The sequence below is a fragment of the Schistocerca cancellata genome, chromosome 2 (assembly GCF_023864275.1).
Source record: "Schistocerca cancellata isolate TAMUIC-IGC-003103 chromosome 2, iqSchCanc2.1, whole genome shotgun sequence".
In the NCBI taxonomy this organism is placed as follows: domain Eukaryota; kingdom Metazoa; phylum Arthropoda; class Insecta; order Orthoptera; family Acrididae; genus Schistocerca; species Schistocerca cancellata.
Window position 1 is genome coordinate 378,195,862 of NC_064627.1, and position 5,381 is coordinate 378,201,242.

The 5,381-nt window shown below is 44.3% G+C and overlaps 1 pseudogene; it reads right to left on the reverse strand.

The window, feature by feature from the left end:
- Window positions 1-4,796: 4,796 nt before the first annotated feature.
- Window positions 4,797-4,914, reverse strand: LOC126163847 (5S ribosomal RNA; annotated as a pseudogene).
- Between the last annotated feature and the right edge of the window lie 467 nt (window positions 4,915-5,381).

Sequence of the window (5,381 nt, forward strand, 5' to 3'; positions counted from 1 at the left end):
AAATTTCGAAGTACGGGTACAGTGGCAGATGCACCAAGAAATGGTCGTCATAGCGTTTTGTCTGAGAATAAACTACTCCATATTTCCGATAAAATGTGCATGAGTCCGAACAAGTCAGTAAGAAAACTCGCCGAGGAAATCGATGTTAGTATCGGAACGGCCCACACAGCTGTAAGGAAAAAACTAGAACTTCTCCCATACAAAGTGACAGTCGTGCAACAACTGAAAAATACTGATCTACTGATCCTGGCAAGAGACTGCATTATTGTCAATGGTTCAAAAATTTCGTTCAACAAAATGGAAGGGATATTCTTAATTAAACGTTTTTCACTGATGAGGTGTGGTTTCATTTATCCGGGTACATGACCTCGCAAAATTCTCGTATTTGGAGTACTGCAAATCCATTGTGTATTCATGAGGAACCACTTCATTCTGTGAAAATGGGAGTTTGGGTTGCAATTTCTAGACGTCGGATTGTGGATCCCATATTTTCAACGGAACAATAAACGCACAACGATACTGCAGTGATATTCTGTACCCATTCATAGGAGAACTTGTCTTAAGTGAAATACTGCACGGTTATTTTCAACAAGATGGTGCAACAGCGCATACAGCTCGCGTTTCAATGTCACTGCTTGTTGATGTTTTTGGTGATCGCATAATTTCACAGGGACTTTGGCCTCCACGATCGCCTGACTTAACACCACCTGACTTTTTCTTCTGGGGTGCAGCGGAAGCAACTCTCTATAAAAACCGTCCAAAATTCATCGATGAATTGAAAACTGCAAATATCCACTTTCACTGATTCTGTTACAGAAGAAATGTTACAGCTTGTGTTTGGAAATATGATTATAGACGAATTGAATTGTATATTCAACAACAAGGGGGCCACTTTCAATATTTTATGTGAAATTTGTAAGTAAAAATGAATATTCAGTAAATTAATAACTTGTATTTGACTGAGTTTTAATTCGGTATATTCACTGCGGCATACGGCCCGCTCATAAGGCACTGCGGAAAGACTTCTTGAACGCCCTGTACAAGCAGTTATTCGGCTTGGCATTGGTTGACAGACTTGATCGACCTGCTCCTGAGGGACAGCGTCCCAAATTCTGCCCAACTGGCGTGCCAGGTCGCCAAAATTGTGAATGGGTTGGGCAACACAGCCCATAACGCTCCAAACATTCTCAATGGGGAGACATCGGGCGACCTTGCTGTCCAAGTATTGTTTGGCAAGCACGAGGGGTAATTATGTCTGAGGCGTTAAATGAAATTTTCTGAGAGGTGAAAATAAAAGATTCAATTCTGCTTCAGTGATGAAACTGAACTATTTTCAAAAGACTAATATTGATAGAGCACTTGCCCGCCAAAGGCAAAGGTCCCGAGTTCGAGTTTCGGTCCGGCACAAAGTTTTAATCTTCCAGGAAGTTTCATTGCTTAAGTTATCAATAATTACTTTTTTCGATTACCAGCGTTAATGCGGTGGAGGTTACAGGTTCCTCGCGTAGTCCGCCCACTCCACACAAATTTTTGCTTTGTTCCGTACATCGCAGATGATGAGAGTGAGACATAAACGTAACAGATATCTCAAGAAAATGTCATCTCCAAGGTGTAGATAGAATCTGCACTACTCCAGAAATTGCTTCGTTACTCGCTTCGACACAGATAAATGAATTAATCACAGCACGACGCGGCAATAACTACATAAGGTCTACTATAGTGTTACACACAGTATTATTATTATTATTACTGTTACTACTTGTGGCTGTGGTCAGACACAAAGCATAAATAGCCTGAAGTCTTCCAGATTCTGCCAATTGAGAAGTAAGGAGTGCAGTAGTCAACTTATTTACGAACAGTAAGTATAGTGCACACATTTTAACTTGGATGATTTTAAAAATGGTTCAAATGGCTCTGAGCACTATGAGACTTAACATCTGAGGTTATCAGTCCCCTAGAACTTAGAACTACTTAAACCTAACTAACCTAAGGGCATCACACACATCCATGCCCGAGGCAGGATTCGAACCTGCGACCGTAGCGGTCACGCGGTTCCAGACTGAAGCGCCTAGAACCGCTCAGCCACAGCGGCCAGCCATCATTATAAAAATAAAAGTGTTCGAAGCCAAGTCTTTCATTCTACAATTTTGTTAGATGCTAAAGTTGGTGACAATGTCGGGGAGGGAAGGACAACAGATGGCTAGTGGGGAGTGTTTAAGTACCAGCTAATGTCTGATTGCACTCAGCTGTAATGGTCTAAGAAAGGTTGTGAATCACTGCAGTCTAGTCAATACTCATCGTTCGGACAGCTGCTAACGGATGCGTCGCTGTGTGGGAACTGGCCATCGAGTCGTCACAAGAAATTTGCAATTTACTGCCCAAGTGATTAAATTGTAGACTCGAAATTCAAAGAAGTAACTTAAGAGACGTGCATACTTTATTGTACCAACATACTATTTGACATTACTTTCACCCTGCTATACAACTAACTTGACTGTGACCGGTTTCCTTCTATAAGATTACGTGAATCTTTAACTTTTTATAACTCTCCAAAGTTAATGATTGGTAGGAGCCTAGGATCGGATGTTCTGAACAGATAAGTGCTTTGAGCGCCATAATAATCACTGCATTTATTCAGCTCAGCAGAAAAGTGACACAACAACTTAATTAGTTTGTTGCTAAAAGTTTTCCCTCCGTATTAAGAAGAGAACGGTTAATATGGAAATGGAAATGAAGTCCCATGCTTCTTGACAGAGGCTAGACCCGCACCGCCGTACTAGGCAAGGACCTAATGGAGGTGATTTGCCGTTGCCTTCCTCCGACCGTAATGGGGATGAATGATGATGATGAAGGTGACACAACACCCATTCATCTCGGGGCAGGTGAAAATCCATGACCCCGCCGAGAATTAAACCCGCGACCCCGTACTCAGGAAGCGAGAACGCCATCGCGAGACAATTTTACGAAAAAAAAAATTAAGAAGAGCTGCGGACACGGTTAATATATACACCATAAACTTGGAAATAGCTTCTGTGGTGGCAGGCACTTTCCTTATCCAAATGTAGTGCACAGAATTCCAATGATGTGTATTCTACCACAACCTGATCGGAATAAACTACGTAAAGTGGTGATCACGGAAGGTGCGAATTGGTAATCAAATGTGGCGATCGCCATGGCTCTAGGAAGACGGAGCAAGGTGCTAACCGCAGATCACAAGGTTGTTCAAAGTACGCCGGTGCTGCATGTGTTAACCAGTAGTAATTGCAGTCGTAACCGGTATTATCGTCGACTGCCTGCAGTGCTCGAGGGGTTGCTTTGTAGGTGGCCCATGGCGCTGCAACTGCGACGATGTGCGATTGCGATAAACAACATGTTCCTGACCAGGCTACCGGACAAGTAAACTACTATTACAGAATTGTGTAGCTTATGATTCAGAGTAATACGACTGTTTGCTAAGGCAGTCACAACATGAAACTCTCTTTTCGTTAGAATGTAGCGTCAGTTCCTCCTGCTATGCATCAGCAGTTGTCAAATCACCCTCTTGCAACAAAATTTCCGCCAATTCCCTGTCTTCCATTCAAACGCTGTGTGAGCGGAAATCACTGTCTCAGGTCACAAAATTTCAATGACTGGCTTCTGGGAGGCGTTTTTAAGTTGAAACTTTCTCGAAACTTCTCTGTCGCTAAGGGGCCATCGGCTTTTCCTTTGCAAAGTCCCACGCCAATAGCAGGCGTGCGATGGTGTTTTAAGGAGCGCCAGGCCCGTTTTTTGTACTAATACGACGCTTTGGCTGGAAAGAAACTGTGTCTGGGTCAGCTTGCCAGGTAGTGGAGAAATCTCAGCTTTGAGTTTTACGGTGTAGGATAAGGGCGTCACCCCACCCCCGTCCTATGCAACGCCTGCCGCCCGCCCGGGGCGGCGTGCCCGCTGGCTTTCTCTCGGACCCCACGTGGAGGCCGCTATAAACCACTCCGGCTCCACCGTTCCCTCGTCTCATCACGCAGGTCGCTTGTGGCTCACTCACAGAACCGAAGCTATCTGAAATGTTTCCATCTACTAAAAAATTAGCTATTTATGTGAAATGCATCATTTAATTACCAATTGCTCCACGTGGTTACACCCAGGTGAAGATAACTAGACACGTTCAGAATGACTCCGAAAAACCATATGCATGTTGCGTAATTGTGTATTAAACACATAAGATGGGCGAGTGATGTGGGTCTTGCACTCATTGTGAACGGGCCACATTGGGTGCCACCTTGCATTAGCCCCTCCCTTACACCAGATTTTTGTGCACTGTGTGACGCAGTTGCAAATTATGTAATTGGTGTGTCACAATCAAATAAAAAAATAAGCACCGTTAAACATGCTGAAATTGTCATTTAAAACATCCATGTAAATGTGTCAACTATTACAGTGTTGAGTGAACCTACATAGAAAAAACACGAACATGTATATTGAAAATGAAGTGACACTTAACATATAGGCCGATGTGTCCCTGAATGTTGACCAGTTGGCCAGGTGTGTTGGGCACAAGTAGACCTAAGTCGTGACAAATGTTCTGCACGAGAAACTTATGAAGCGAAACTCCTCCCGAACAGGCCATGAAGGCCCAAAGGCACCGACCGGCCGCCGTGTCATCCTCAGCCCACATGCGGCAGTGGATATGGATATGGAAGTGCATGTGGTCAGCATACAGCTCTCCCGGCCGTATGTCAGTTTCCAAGACCGGAGCTGCTACTTCTCAATTCAAGTAGCTCCTCAGTTTGCCTAACAAGGGCTGAGTACACCCCGCTTGCCAAAAGCGCTCGGCAAACCGGATGGTCAACCATCCAAGTGCTAGTCCAGCCCGACAGCGCTTAACTTTGGTGTTCTGACGGGAACCGGTATTACCACTGCGGCAAGGCCGTTGGCACGAGAAAACTATAATTATAATAAATGCAAGAGATGACAGCTGCCGGCATACAAAAATTTCCCTAGACTTATGTTAAGGAAGGTTATGGATGTCACAAGTGCAGATCGTCCCTGCGAGTTTCGTCTTTTTCGTGTGCAAGTGCATCTCATGTCTCCTTGTATCCAATGAGATTAATCCGAGTACTTGTGCGACTGTTATTGGATATGTAACGAGATGACTACGTCCGCCTTTGGCGTCAGCTATGGCTAGAAGTATTTCTCTGCAAGCCATTAGATGGGTATGGATAAGCAATTCAACCCGTTCTCCATTGCGGTCAATGTATCGCTGGCCGTTATTACCATTGCTCGACTGCTGGCCATTCCCCCTGTCACGCCAGTTGCTATTAAATCTGTTGTTATTATGACTGTCTCGGTTGTCTTGTTTGCTGTTGTCCCTTACGTTATTTAGATTGTGACCCCGTTGCCTG